Consider the following 16,853-nt stretch of genomic DNA (forward strand, 5'->3'; position numbering starts at 1 on the left):
TAGGTCACATCAGGCTCAGAGGCACACAGTAGACTAAGACACATGAAGCTAAGAACTTGATTCCCCAGCACCTCCAATAAGGACCACAAATAAAAAGTTTAAAATATCTCACTTGGTCATAATGGACAATGGTGTCTTAAAATTGTGAATGAATAGAACTTTTATTTTAACCATTTTAGAAATCCTAAAACTAAGTAAGTAGTAATGTTTTAACTTTATACAATACTGGAAAGTATACTAAAAATAATTAGGAAAATATAAAATTGTACACAGAATGTTCATTCTCCAGCATCAATTCTAATCTAAAAGAATTTAAAACCAGAAAATTACGATACAGTGAGATTGCAGCATGGTTTCTTTTCAATCATCTACAGAGGCATGATTGCAGTCTTCTTTTACCTAAGTTACAGTTACTTATCTATGTACTTCCCCAATGCCAAATAACAAAGCCACGAAAATGCAGTAATCATTTTCAAGGCATTAGACTTTACAGAAAGAATTCAATGAATGTATTACTAGAAAGTAAAGATAGATGTCTGAGCTAAAGAGTGAAGAAAATATCCTCAATCTCTGACTCTCTGCGGTGAGAGGGGTACAAGATGAAGCACAAGGAGAATGGATAGAAGTACAGTAGTGCATAACAGTAGTTCCCAAGATGCAATGATGAATGTAACAGGGGAGAAAATCAACATGATCATCACAGGACTTAGCATGGGAGAGTAGAGAGAAGAACAGTGAAAATCCAAGGAGAATTACAAAGGATGTCCTTGCATATTTGGCAGAAGAGTGCACGGCATTGAGGTCTAAACTATGTGGAGGTATTATATGCTCATATGGTGCCACAAGAAGTGATGAACTTATGATTTACAGGGCATTGAATAATCATAAAGGTGCTACTTCTGTAGTGCAGAGTTAAACGTTGGTAAATTCTGTTTTGAAACACACTCTAAAACCAAGAAAAGAAGGTTCAAATTATATATGTGATTTGACCATTTGCAACAATAGAGTTCAAAAAAATCAAATCACATAATGTGGATGTAAAAGGATAACATTAATAAAGTAATATTTAAACAACACACATTTTATGTGAATATTCTTGGTTATAAGTGATTTGTTTTCCTTACAGATTTTGAATGCACAAAACAACAAAAAAACAAAAACAAATCAAAGCAAAAAAAACACTTGGCAATAAAGCTGGATGCCAGTGCCTCATCCCTATTCTTACGAGGCTGAGATTGGAAGATCATGGTTCACAGATGGCTGGGGTAGCAATCCATGAGATATTTATGTTCAATTATATAGTCACAAGGCTGAGATTGGAAGATCATGGTTCACAGATGGCTGGGGTAGCAATCCATGAGATATTTATGTTCAATTGTTAAATCAAAGACAGAGTGAAACCTTGGTTGAAATAGTACAGACTCAGTCAGTCATGAATGAAGAAACCAAGCAAGAATTTGAGGCTCCGAATCAAGTTTCATTACTGTGCGCGTACACACACACACACACACACACACACACACACACACACACACACACACAATTGGCATGAAATAGGAAGAGCAAGAGAAAAAAAGGGAATATTAAGAGTTTAAAAAGTAAACCTGACTGTCAGGACTATCCTAAGCATATATTAATTAATAAAAACGAGGCAAACCTTGGAACCTATTTTTCTTTGAGTAAGGCTTCCTTCACATAATATGATTGTTTTCCAAGTCTTTCCCTTTTCTTAAGAAAGGGGCTATCATTCTATCATTCTTTCTGATAGAAGCATAAAATTACAACATTTTCTTGATACATTCATCCATTGATTGGCATCTTGATTGGTTCCATATCTTAGTTATAGTAATAATGCTGCAAAAAATATAGTTGTAGATTTAGTGTGTTTTAGCTTGAGATCATTTCTACAAGCCCAAGAGTGGGATTGCTGGCTCCAGAGTTATATACATTTGACCTTACAAAATGATGCTAATTGAAATGAACTCCATGACATGGAAACAGAAATTTTTTTTTTCAGATATCAACCTTGATGTCGGTAGAGTATCTAGATATTATTTTATTTCATTTTTCTTTTCTATTGGTTTATCCCTAGCAAAATCTGTCTTGATTTTGGTACCTTCCATCTTGTATATATACATTTATCTGATTTGGAGATGGAAAGGGAAAAATTATAGTGATGAAAGAAGTGCAAAGAGTGACCCATTGCAACAATGATATTCACAAGACACTTTCAGAAATGAACTTCACAACTATGGGGTGGGGAGGATGTGTGGAGAGTGGGAAGGGAAATGAGAACAACAATGGAGTGGATAAAAATATTCAACGAGGAATGTATCCTATTCATGTAACTGTAAACACTCTGTACAGTATTTTTGAAATAAAATAAAATTTAAAAATTGAACCTATCCTAGAAAAAATATAGTTTTCAAAATAAGACATCTGTCACAGTACTTGTGAGGGATTCTAGGGTCAAACTGTTAAACCTGGAAAGGGATAGATTGCGAAGCCATCTCAAACAGCAATCAAAATACTGAGAGCTCTGCTCTGGAAAGGTCAGTCAAGGGAAGACAGGGGTATGAGTTATTACCTCAAAAGTATATAAATTGGAGCTGTTGGACACTAAAAGATTAAGACTTTGGAGACAAGATTGATGACTGTGTTATGAATGTAATGACTATTACTCCCTTCTGCTCCCTAACAATAAGGGATTCAATTATCACTATGTATACAAACAATACCTCACGTTAATAGTTGTAACCAAAGCTAGGTTAATGCCTTAGTTTGTGGACATACCTATAGCCACTGACCACCACCCGCCTTGTAGTAGAAGGAATATAAACATGTTAAGCAGGATTTGGTGATCCAGAAGCTGGCAATGAGGCTTTGGGTCCTCTGGTGTCTTCTTTCCTATCATTTCCAGTGATTTCTCAGTTTTTTGGCCAGGTATCCCATCATCTTTCCTGTCCCATGGTTGCGGTTAGTGACAGTACTGATTTTCTGAACACCTCAAAACAAACTATGGAAAAACACTTCCTCAAAAAAGATTGAGGAAGATTGAGCAAAGATACCAAACGTTAGCAGTGACCCTGTGATCCTCTAGCAAGTAAGTACAATTCAGGAATATCTTTACTTCTGATAATATGAGATGGATAATTGTCCCTTTTGTATATTTGGTATTTGGTATTGCATGCATTTTCAGAAACACATATGCATTGTTAAATAATGTTATTTATTTCACAGGTCACAGACCATGTCACTGGAGTGATGACCCTAATGTCTTATTTCAGTTGCCTGATTAAGACTTAGATGAGTGTGAATTGCCTAATTATGAACATTTCTCCATGAAACTCAACAACACAGAATGAATGGTCAGGGTCAGGCCATTCCATACCTGTAAGGATTTTTACATATATTATAGTAATATACACCTACACTGCTCAGCACTCATGGCACAGTGGTTTGTTATAATTGTCCTCAAATCATAAATATGCTAGAGCTTAAAGCAGAATGATGGGCTATTCATTTTCAACGCAAGAGTAATGATCATCCCCTGAAATTATTCTCAGTGGAGAATCCTTCCTATACATTTTACTGACTTAGCTTCTACTCTCTGTTTACCATTATCAGGAAGGGTCACACTGTATCGAGCTACAATATTGCAGCAACTTAGCTGCCTTAGAATGTTACCTCCAATCTTGATACCAAGGTCAACTCTGCAACTCTAATCACATAGTTAGTGGACACCCGAACTTTTCAAGCCTGGTTAAAAATTCAGCTATCACTGCTCATTGCCAGTGTTAAAGAACTCACTCCTTTAGATGTGTTATGTATCTTCTTTTATTTTCAACACTGCCATAGATGTTGGTTTTTGAAGTAGAGCTTTTAGTTTGCATTTGATTTATGGAGGTGTTAGTGATGCCAGTTGTTAGTAATTTGATGTTTTGACATTGTGGCTATTGAGGAAGTGAATACACATTACTCACAAAAGTTTCTTTATGTGTATAGGTATTGCGATATTGTGAACTTCCTAAAAGCCAGCCATGGGAGCACATGTCCCTAATCCCATCACTTATGTCACTGAGACAAGCCTTGAAAGGTCCAGATCAGTTGGCACTTTATAGTGAGAACCTTTTCTACAAAGAAAGGGGAGAGAATAGCAAACAAAAAAAAAAAAAACAAACAAAAAAACAACAAATGAATCTTCCAACAGTTTTGTCACATATTCTTTACACTTAGTCATTAAGAGCACCATAATAGTATTGTTTATGACTTCTTACCTACTCTTTTCCTGTTCTGAGATGTTTTATTTATGGATCTCTAAGATGTTACATAAGAATTACATAAGAAATCTATATAAATCATATAAGAAATCATAAAAAATAGTTTGTTAGGGATATATAATCCAAAGGTAATAATTTCAGGAAAATATTAAGCACATAAAATGTAATGCATGGACTATTGAAAACTTCAATAGTTGTAGTTTATTTATTCTTATAACAAAGATTATAAACGAAGTTACAGTGGTATTCCAACTGGAACACAGAACTAGAAATATGAAGGGTAGCACTAAAGAATGCCACTGCTACCACTAATAAAGTAAGGATGAATTTAGGCAAAACTCCTTCATAATAAAAGCCACAGGACAACCCTAACATTGCTTTCATTGTTTCATATGAGGACAAGACTTTTTTTAGTAAAGACAAATTTTCAAAGATATTAACATCAATTGGGTATATATTTCTTAAGTCTTTCAGGAAGGATGCTGTGACCATGTTGATGGAAGCTGACTTCTTGGGGACCTACTACACAATGTGCAGACACCATTCCAAGCACTGAACCTGCATTAGGGTAATTTAAGTGCTCATGAGTGTTCTTCAAGTTAGGAAATGAATTAAGTTTTTTATTAAAAACAAAAGTAGGAAAGAAGCCCAAACAAATTTCCCAAGTTGCTAAGACTGATCAGTTGAGACCCATAATTCAAATCCAGAATTCTACCATCCACATCTGAGGATATTCTGTGTCACATTCATTACTTTTCAAGAGCTATGGAGCAGATGAATCCACTTTATCTTCCTAATTATGGTTATGAGATAAATAACATTGATACAGAATATAAATATTTTTAAATGAAAAGGGTGTGGATAATGACAGCACAAGTGATCTTTATATCAAAGGAAGATCAGTTTAATTTCTAAAGAAATACCTGAATGAACATCATTCAGCTTCCACTGTTTATTATTCCTGGTATCAAAGCACCTGTGCTGACGAACACAGGCTTTTATCAATCAGTACCCTCAATACACAGGGAATAGATTGTTATGGATATGCAATCCAAAAGGAATAATTTTTGTGACTACTTACTTCCTTGTTGTACCAAAAAAAATCCATTCCCTATTCTAAAACATATATCAATTTAATGGATATTAGTGTTATCAGTATAAATTAGGTGTGCATAATATATGTAATGTATCTTATTACATAACATAGAAATTATATATTTATATATCATATATATATACATATATATGTATCATTACTAATATTCTACGACTACTATAAATAATATATGTATAAAACATTTTAGTATTATACTGTGAAGGATACAAGGAATGACAACTTTATGTAAATAAACATATATGTATGTTTTTGTCACATAATTTATTTTTGTGCCATTACTGAGACTGGGTTTTGTCCCTGAGCCATTTCACTCAGACTGGCTTCATATAGCTATCTTCAGATCTCAGCCCCTAAGTAGCAGTAATTACATACATGAGTCAGGTTATAGATTTTTAACCCCATCCTTGGCATATTCTTACATAATTATTTTTGAATGCTTAATTATATTCTGATATTCCATTTCTAAACCAATTCAGAATAAATAACTACTAATTGAGTAAAACTCTATGTTACAATCGAAATTGGAAGGACCCTACTTTATTATCCATTTTCAAAGATATTGCTAGTTTAATTCCTGGACAGACAAGTAGAAAAATTAAATTATGTGTGCATAATATATGTAATATACTATATTACATAACATATAAATGATATATTTATAATATATGCATAATTAGTGATAGTCTATAATTACTATAAATACTATATGTATAAAACTGGTTTTAATATTATACTTTGAAGGATATAAGGAATGACAATATCCCTATCATAACTGTCTCATTTTTAACAGTACACAAACTATGTTATAAATAGATATCTTCAAGAAAGCACACCTCTGTAATCAAATATTCTCCTCATCATTATGTACATCCTCTAAGATTGGCTACACTTATCCACAGCAAACACTTTGTGATACTTTCTGGATAAAGTTGCTTGTCCTCATCCTTATCAGTCTTTCAGCAACTTCAGTGAAGAACTTTTTCTCTTGCTTTGCCTGTAGACAATATTATCCTTTGTTATTTCCCAGCAAAGAAATTGTGGCTAGCAGGCTTGAGCATTGGTACATACAAAGGTTCTTTGGTTATGAATTTTTCCTTTCCTTTCTTGATAAGTGAGCTGTAATAACAAAAACCTCTTAAGACAGTGTGTAAATGAAAACATATTGATTTGAAAATACTAGAAATATTCGTTCTTTGAACTTATTTTTAATTCAAATATAATAGGGGTGGTTTTATTGGTGTACACCTTTAAATCTAGCTAGTTATAAGGCTGAAAACAGAAGATCGTAGTTTCAAGCTAGACCAGGTAAATGGACCATGAGACATTTATCTTCAACTAAAAACCAAAAAGCTAAAAATGGAGCTGTGGCTCAAATGGAAGACTGACAACCTGAGAACAAAAGAAAAGTAAAAAAAAAAAAACAACCAAGGCCACGAATTTAAGTCATAGTATTAATATTCATATACTATATATTTATGGTTCCTAAAATATTATGTGAGTTAATTTGTCAAAACCTGCTCATACATTACATATGAGGTGTGAAATAGTAGGTAAGTCTGAAATGACTACAAGATATTTTGAAAAGGCAACTGGAAGAGTTATCAATTAATCAAATAGTAATGAGGGATAAAATCAAAGCTCACTTTGGACTCTTTTGAATTTGTTAAAATCAATAGCTAGGAGTTGTCAGTAGACATGATGCTATTAAGGAATTGAATTAAAGAAAGAACAGAGCTGGAGAAAAAAAAAAACGAAATAATTACATGTACTCAGTGGTAGCACTCATGAGAAGGAAGATTACAGAACTAAGCCATGGGATACACAAATATGTATAACATGGCAAATGAAGAAAAACAGTAATAAGTATGTAATGCAGACTTCTATGGATAGGTATTTTTAATGTTTAAGGGCTATGAAGTGTTTATGTGATGACCTAAAATTTAAGAAATTGGTAAGGTCAACTATCTCTTGGGCAAACTATAGCAGATAGGTTAAGTAAAACAGGACCACAATAGAGTGTCTTGACTTGCCAACGTGAAAACAGGTCAATATTTGGAAAGCTATCTTTTGGACATGTGATTGGAGTGACAATTGCTGCAGTTTGTTCAAGTGTCAGTAGAAGGGTACAGTTTTAGCACAATGATAGAAATCTTTCCAGGATCTGGTACATTTTCCCACTGTCTTCAATTTCCCTTTTTTTCTGAGAACTAAAATATCGTTACTGGAAGCCATTCCCAAATTGTGCCTTTGGCAAATTTTCAGATATTCAATCACTTGCCCAAATAATAGAGAATGGGACCAGGTCTACATTGAGCACTCATAGTAGACAGGTTTCTGGCCATTCTCAGGAGGAGCCTTCTGCAATTGTGGGATGGATAGGGCTGGATAATTTACAGAACAGCCATCATAGATGGAAAGTATTCTGCTAATTTGACCCCTGATATATTGGATGTTTTATCTCCATTGTATTGATTTTTATGAATCAGTTAATCAGATTCTTTATACTATATGATGTTACTAAATTGTGAAATGCATGTTTATTGCATTTCCTTTGTATAACATATAGTATGTTTTGAAATTTGGTATAAATCATTCATGTTTTTATTTTTTTCAATGTGGATTACTCCTAGTTCTCAAGAGTGGGGAAATGCTTTGGAACTTTGTAACTTGAAGTCATATGTTGCCATGTGTCATATCCTATTTTCCTTGTACAGAGTTGATAATAAATTATATGTAATTTATTTTTATTTTTATTTATTGTCTATTGCAGAGTTTGAACTTGGGTCCTGGGCACTGTTCCTGAGGTCTTTGGCTCAAGGTTATCTCTCTACAACATTGAGCCACAGTATCAATTTTAGTCTTGATTGAGTAACTGGAGATAAGTGTCTCATGGCAACTTTTCTGCCCAAGATGGCTTTGAACTGATTCTCAGATATCAGCCTCCAGATTAGCCAAGATTACAGGCATGAGCTACCAGCACCTAGCTATATGTAATTTCAACTGTAATTTTCTTCAAGTGTTTCATCCTGCACTGAAGTTTATGTTTCTGACAAACTTTTTAATAAATATGTAATCTATTTAATTTTGATAAGTACTGCTGTACCTCCCAATTATTTGTGGCATTTCTGAAATCCAAGTTCCTATGTGTGTCAGGGTAGATACTTTTGCCTGTAACAAGTATTGTTGTTGAACACATGACATCTGGCTACTAAGAGAACAAAGGATGTGAAGCTGCAGTAGCCAGATAAATAACTACCAGGACAATTCAAGGGCAACTCATCTACTCTCTGTGTAGGTGCATACGGAACATAGAAAAGACATTATTTTTTTGTGGGGGGGGTCCGGTCATGGGGCCTGAACTCTGGGCCTGGGTGCTGTCCCTCGACTTTTCTGCTCAAGGCTAGCGCTCTACCACTTGAGCCACTGCACCACTTCTGGCTTTTTTCTTTTTGCTTATGTGGTGCTGAGGAATTGAACCCAGGGCCTCATGCATGCAAGGCAAGCGCTTTACCACTGAGCCATCTTCCCAGCCCGAAAAGAAATTCTTATACTTGAAAGTGATTGAGTGTGTGTGCACATAGATGTTGAATTAATTATCTGTTGCTATAGTTTTACACATTCACTAGTATAAAACAATATTTCATATATACATGTATATGTATAATGTGTATATATATATATATATATATATATATATATATATATATATATATATATATTCAGTTCACAGTTTCCAGCATCCAGAGAACCACCTCCATGGGCACTGCTTGCTTATGTTGCTCTTTGGGTAATAAGAATGAAACCTGGAATTGTCCAGTGGTAGAGAAATTACTCAGAGATTCAAGAATTTGTCTTTCAATATGTTGCTTGTTCCTAACTCTAAAATTAGGAAGTTTGTTAATATATAATATATGTTATATTAGAATATGTTTATTATACTATATAATGTATAATATATTTTACACTATATATTATATATAATATCTGACAGAATTATATATTTATAAGGAAAATTATAATAAACACATTAGTGTCCATACTTTCCTAGTCATGATTAAGTTCGGCAGAGTTGGTGCATTATATCTCAACAGGAAAACTCTACTGAAGTTCTGATGACCTTGAACTAGATAAGAATTCCTGTTAAAAAAAAAAAAAAGCCCCCCCCTTTATGAGAAAAAATAAGTTTGGAAGCTTTTTTTTGTTTTGGGTTTTTTTTTTTTTTTTTTTTTGGCAGGTCATGGGGCCTGAACTCTGGGCCTGGGTCCTGTCCCTCTCCTCTTCACCTCAAGGCTAATGCTCTACCACTCTAGCCATAGCACCACTTCTGGCTGAGGAATTGAACCCAGGGAGTCAAGCCTGCAAAGCAAGCACTCAACCAATGAGCCATGTTTCTAGCCCAGGTTTGGAAGTTTCTCAGAAGAGGAATTTGGCATTTGCAATACATCCTTGATTAGTAAGAATAGGTATCATTTTGCTCCAAATTTTGTCTCCTTTTATGTTCCCTAGACAGTTACACAGGATCATCATTCCATCGCATATCTTTAAGTCCTTCTTTTATTTCTTTTTGTCATTATTGTGTTGTTGTTGTTGTTTTGATGATCATGAAGCTTGAAATCAGGGCCTAGATAGTGTCCCTGAGCTCCAGGCTAGTGCTCTACCACTTGAGCCACAGGACTGCTTCTGGCTTTTTCTGCCTGGGCTTGGTTTGAATCGTAATACTCAGATCTCACTCTCCTGGGTACCTAGGATTACAGGTGTGAGCCACTAGTGCCCAGCAATTCTGCCTCTTTTAGATATTATTCTAAAAGCCTCCTAACCAAGGTCACTCCTCAGATAGTAAATGGACCTAGGCCAACAGTTCCTTCACACTCTCATCTCCTGTTATGGCTATTATGTGTCTTTTCCATGTTATCTTGAACCTACTTCACTGTTTTCTTCCTAATCCATGATTGTATATGTGTTACTAATAATTACCTAAATTTAGTGGCTATCCACCCTAAATTACTCAACCATTAATTTCATTTTTTTTTCAATATGATTGTTGTTCAGTTCCAATCTGAGCTTATACTCACCTTTTCTACCTCTTGGCATGTGCAGAGCCTGGGCGTTTTCTACCTCCAATGCAAGAGGTTAGCCAAAGTATAGCCTACAATATTCCTGCTTAGGATTCAGGACAAGTAGTTGAGTGCCTGAAAGAAGCAATGCATTCTTGGCATGGGAATGGGTGGGAGAGACAATAGCCTAGAGAGCAAACTGGTAGACACAACATTTAACAACTTCTTTGGGCAAACTGACCTCCCTCACAATGGCAGTGAGATAACACACCTAGTGAATTTTCATATATAAAGGAAGTTGTCATGTCTCACTGCACAACTCACTTTTAGTCAGAGAGGGTCATTCTTTTGTGTCCTCCTTAGGCCCAGTCTCACTTTATCTCCATCTTAGACTTTGCCCAGACTCTGTTCCTACCAGAAGGTGCCTGATGAGGAGGAAAATGTGATCTCTTGGTTTCTGACTGGCCTGTGAGAACTGAGGTCACTTTAAGTTTTGAACCTATTCCTCCTGACAAAGCTGTGGTGAGTGGTGGGAAAGCTCATTCTCTGAATTGTGTCGTAGTACCAAATCTCTTCAAAGAAAGTCAAGGAATGATGAATCCTGCCTGAGGGATTGAGTTTCTCTATTTCCAAAGAGGTCAATTAATATCTGATTCTGAGTCCCAGGTGGAGGTCTTTTACCAGATCCTCCAAGCTGGACTGGATGTTCCTCAGATTCCAGACCATCCTCATATTTCTTTAGCTCTTTCTCATGAACCAAAAGGTCACAGGAGTTGAGTTCAGAAGCAAGGAGAAATGAGAATAGCAGAAGAATTACTGGCAGGGGAAGGAATTAGAAAATTTGGGTGAAAAAGGGCTCAGAAAAATCTACGATCACTCATATCATTTAGGAATCACATCATAAAATTAGGGAATAAAAGTAATAAATTACTGCCTAAATTCGTAACTCCACTGCTCTGACTACATTACAAGTGCTCTGTCAAAAGGTAGCTGTCCTAGCTCAACGTTGATGAGCAAAATGGAGCACATTTTTCCTCACAAAGTTCTACTGAGTATCTTCATCCATGCCCCAGGTTGTTCTTACTTTCTACTTCTCTGTTACTTTTCTTTGCTGGATTCAATAAATGATGCTTGAATGTGTTATCATCTTCAGACATGTAATCACATTTTCTTTTTTTTTTTCTTATTTTATTTTTTTTTTATTTTATTTGTGAACATACTGTACAGAGGGGTTACAATTATATGGTCAGGATAATGCATACATTTCTTACCAAGCATTGCAGCCTCCTCCTTTGTTTACCCTTCACCTCCCTTCCCAGCCTCCCCCCTCCCCCCACCCAATCCTTCCCCTCCCCCCTAACACCCCCTCCCCCACACCGACGTTGTAAAGCTCGTTTTTGACCTGACAACTTGTACTTCTCATTGTTGCAACAGGTCCACCTGAATCCTTAAACGACTTGTTTTTCCCCATCTCCTCCCCAAGTAATACTGACATCAAATAGAGTGAAAGCGGGGGTTATACTGTGGGGGAGGGACATACAAAGCAACAAAGAAATAATCTTATAAATGCATTAGAAACACATGCATGAAAGAAAAAAAACATTAAAATACATATCTAAGGGTTCATTTTCCTAATATCACATTATCTGACCTTTTCTGCTTGACTCATACATATACTAGATATTGCAAATAAGGGAAACCATGAGACCTGTGTCAATTTGTTATAAATTAAAACAAATTATGGGGAACATATGTCTATGGTACATTTTCTTCCATGGCATACTTATTTGATATTATTAAGTATTATTTTAATTGTTTCATTTTTAAAACTTGAGGAAAATATTTTGTTAGTATTAGCACTAATCAGTTGCACATTTTTTTAAAATTTTTCCATGTCTGTGTTTTTGTTATTAAGCTTCTAACATTGTCTTGTCCCCCAACTGTTGCCTTCTTAAAATTGGATCAAATTACAAACTGTATATGATGGTCCTTATTGTGTTCATTGATATATTTAAATTTCTTCTAATATCCACATATTATAGGATATCTTCAACCTATTGTAACTCCTCTAAAAATCAATATGGAGGTCCCTTTTAAAGAAAAACACGAAGCCCCAAAACCTGTGAAATTAGGATTAGGTGTATATCCAAAAATATTTAGCAGTGATATTGGAGAAATTCACTTCTCTTATATACCAGAACATGTTTATAGTTATGAATAGCACATTTCTTTATTCCCTCTTTTTTGTGCATCTAAGTTGATTGCACAGCTTTCTTTCTTGCTGCCATGCACATGGATGTTGATGTTGATTTATATTCCTTCTTTATGTATCAAGGTTTCAGTAAAAGTCATCAACACATGTGTCTTTTTGGTATTGTCTAAACTTCCATTATGATCTCCATATGGGTTGCACTAGTTTACAATACCACAAAACCAAATACAGTTCCTGATTTATTTCAACCTCTCCAGATGTTTATTTATTCGAATGGTGATAGTTATTCTGGTGTGTAGGATGGGATTTCAGTGACTTTCCTATTTATTTTCCTTTGTATTTCCTATGTGGATAAGAATCTCAAATATTTCATTTATTTATTAAACACTTACATTTGTACTGCATTCCTGATCAGTGTCTTTCTTTTACTTTTGGTATTTTATCAGTTTTTAAGTTCTATAATATTTGGTTTTTTCATGTTCTAAATACTCACTTTAGTAAGAAGAATTTCTTCATTGCTGTGGTGCACAATTAACTAAAATCAACAGATTGTACATTTATACCACTGGAATTTTTTTTGTTGGTTTTACATCCAGGAAATTGTTTCAATAAAGATGCTGAACTTTTTTCACTAGATAGATTGAAATGATAGTATTTCATATTAGCCTAAACTAGTCTCAGAACTAACAGTCACAGCCTGGGCCACATAGTCTGGGCTAAGTAAAACCACTAACACAGCACATCCTGCATTTAAATAGAGCAAAGGGCTTCATAAAAGTTAGAAGAAAGGCACCCCCTTTATGAAGCAAATTCTGAAGGTCACAGCAGATATTAGGAATCTGAATATTAAGAAGATCTAAGGATAAAAGTATATAGAAGAACAAATTTAGAGTTCAGAATTCGGGAGGGGGAACAACCACTAGATACCAAAACTCAAGGCTGAAGGGAAGAAGTGTTTTACACCAAACCTAAGCTGTGTCTGACTCTCTCACACCAAACACATACACACACACACACACACACACACACACACACACACACACACACACTCACACACCCCTAGTGAGAGACCTTAGCCAAAGTATAGCCATTCTGGACTTTGTCCATTTTGAAGGTCTATACTGAAAGTATCCATTGTGAAGGCATTTACTGAAAGCACCTATTGCAAAAACTTTTACCGAATGTTAGTACTCAGGTTCCTGGAAAAACCATGAAATGTCCCAATAACCTTCTTCCCGTAACTCCTCTATAGCAATAGCCATCAGAGGATGACAGGAAGGTACCTAAAGCTACAGATCTTTCTTAAGATTCCATAGTTAACATAATTTGCTTCTTACTGCTAAGCCTGCACATGTTAACCAATAAGATTTTTTACAATATTATCTCATTAAATGTCAACCAATCATGTAACTGACAAGCTATGAACCAACTTACCTCAGCCCTATGCCCTATAAAAACCCTGTTAACTGAAGGTTTGGAGGTCGCAACTCTGACTCACTGCGATGCTGACAGTTGTGAGTCCAGGCTCGAGCTTGCAATAAATGACTCTCGTGTGCTCACATCAGAAATGGCTCCTTGGTGGTCTTTGGGGATCATTATCTCAGCACAAGACTAGTGTACACAGAGAACCCCAAGGGCAGCTGTATCTGGGGCAATGAAGTTTTTCCCTCTTCCAAACTGAAATTGTGGTACCCTTTGCCTGGAGGATGACACCCTATGAGTCCTGCATGCATGGTGAACCAGACGTGGGAAGCCCTGTAAGCATCTCCGGGATGGCCTCTTAGAGGCTGGAGAACTTTACTCCTATAGTTGGAAATGGCACCAGGCAGGAGGAAAGTGGGAATCCAGAAGATAGGAGGGGCACAGGAGTAAATGTGCCTATCCGTGGAGACACCTTGACCATGCTAAGGAATTTCCCAGCCCACACATAACAGCCACCATGCAAGTCCCCAGAGGCCACTTGTCTGGGGGGCAGTCCCCAGAACTTCCCCAGTGGCCCTGTGCCTGGCTAGGGTGGAGCAGTACCCACCAGCCTTTCTTCCTCTGCCCTGCTCCACATAACCTCCCAGCAGCTGCCCGGTCCCCAGCACTCATGGCAGGCCAGCTCTGTGGGGTAACCTGAGGCTGTGCCTGCAATTCCTGGTACCTGCTTCAAGGCAAGAGTGAGGCCTAGTGCACAGCAGAGCAGGCCTTCACTCACATCAAGGGCCTCCAGAGAGGCATGACCACCACTGGCTCAGCACTACTGCCCTCCTCACTCCCAGAGTTTACCTACAAGTTCCTGCCTTTTTTCTTGAAATTCTTCAACCACTGGTTGTCTCATTTCTCATTGTCTGTTTGGGTGGGATTTGAGACTCTTTCCTCTCCTCACCCAGCCACGAGGCCCCAGAGGCCAAACTCTGCACCTCACAGACACTCCCCAGAACCCAGCTACATTTGGGGCTGCTACTTCCTGAGCCATTGGCCTACTGCCTCCTTCCTCCCTTCACCAGCCTCTGCCAGGGCCTCCCGTACTCTCCCTACTACCCCCATCCCCAACCCCAGCTCGGCCTCCCCTGAGGCCTTCCCTCCTCTCCACACAGCTCCCAGTGCCAGCCCCAGCAGGGCTACTGCTCTGGGGAAGACAACTGTGGGCCTGTCCCAGCAGAATCAAAGGTTCCACAATGTGCAGCAGGCTTACAAATTGAGGCAGCATAGGTCACTGAGAAGTGTCTTTCACTTCACTTACACAAGTATTAGTTTTGTTAATTTGGTATTCAATTTTGGATTTTGTAACCTTGTATTAAGCCTTTGAAGAATAGCTGGTAGAAATATAGTTCCAAAATTCAGATTGCCTCTTGTTTAATTCTTTTGAGATTCAAAGATGTTTAAGTAGTTATAACCGTCATGAACTCTCATTTCTATAGCAGAATCTATTCAGAAAATACTTGCTTATGCATCTGTTATCAATTACTTACAAGACTTGAAACTTTTAAAGTTTCAAATATTACAGGAAGATCTTTGATTCATGTTGAATGGAAGTGATTAGGTTGAGCTGTTGCATACATTCTTGTGTGTTCGTGTGTGTTTGTGTGTGTGTGTGTGTGTGAGTGAGTGTACATCTGTGTGTAGGGGGGTATATGTGTATCATTGAAATCATGGATAAGGATGTTGAGCCCTGGTCTGTACTTGTTTCCTTTTTCTGAGATATACATTATGGCGTTTCTTTGTTGGTGCTATGCTCTGATTGCTTGCCTTTGCATGATGTGCACATTCCAGCTCAATTTTTCAATTAAAGCTTCTTTTTTTTATAATTCAGCATAAAGGGCTCTGATAGTGTTTTTAGTCTGCCATCTAAGATCTTCTTTTCCTCTTCAAAAATTAACATTCAATATAAATTTTACCTCCTGACTGATTTTCCCTTTAATTTGCATTTTGAAATAAGGATTATATGTCCTTTAATCTCTGTATTTATGAAGAAAACTCATTTTGAATTCTCTGTTTAGTGTAATAACACCTGGACAGTTTTGTTAGCACCAAGACCTTAAAATTACTTTTGTAATTTTAGTTTAAAATACCTCCTCCATGTTTACAGCATGGGGAGACAAACAATTCCTAGTAACAATGATAACAGTTTTATTCATTAAAATATCAGATAATTCATAAATTTTGATTATGTCTAGTGGCAAATGAATACATTTGCTCAATAGATTTGTTTGATAGTCCCTTGCACAATAATACCACTTATGGGGGCTGAGAAGGTGGATCAGTGGTAGACAGATTATCTTGAATGCACGAGACCCTAGGTTTGATTCCACAGCACCACCTAAGCAGAAACAGCTAGAAGAGGTACTTTGGCTCAAGTGGTAGAGTACTAGTTTTGAGCTGAAGAGCTAAAGGACAACGACATTTCACCATCATCAGCAAATTAAATAAATAAAACTCATACTCAAGTACATTAATTTCAGTATATTTGATGTCAGTATAACTTGTGGAGGAGATGGGGAAAAACAAGTCGTTTAAGGATTCAGGTGGACCTGTTGCAACAATGAGAAGTACAAATTGCCATGTCAAAAACGAGCTTTACAATGTCGTTGGGGGGGAGGGGGGAAGGATTGGGTGGGGGGGGAGGGGGGAGGCTGGGAAGGGAGGTGAAGGGTAAACAAAGGAGGAGGCTGCAATGCTTGGTAAGAAATTTATGCATTATCCTG

Source organism: Dipodomys spectabilis, unplaced genomic scaffold, assembly GCF_019054845.1.
Source record: "Dipodomys spectabilis isolate Male_0828 unplaced genomic scaffold, ASM1905484v1 ptg000056l, whole genome shotgun sequence".
Classification (NCBI taxonomy): domain Eukaryota; kingdom Metazoa; phylum Chordata; class Mammalia; order Rodentia; family Heteromyidae; genus Dipodomys; species Dipodomys spectabilis.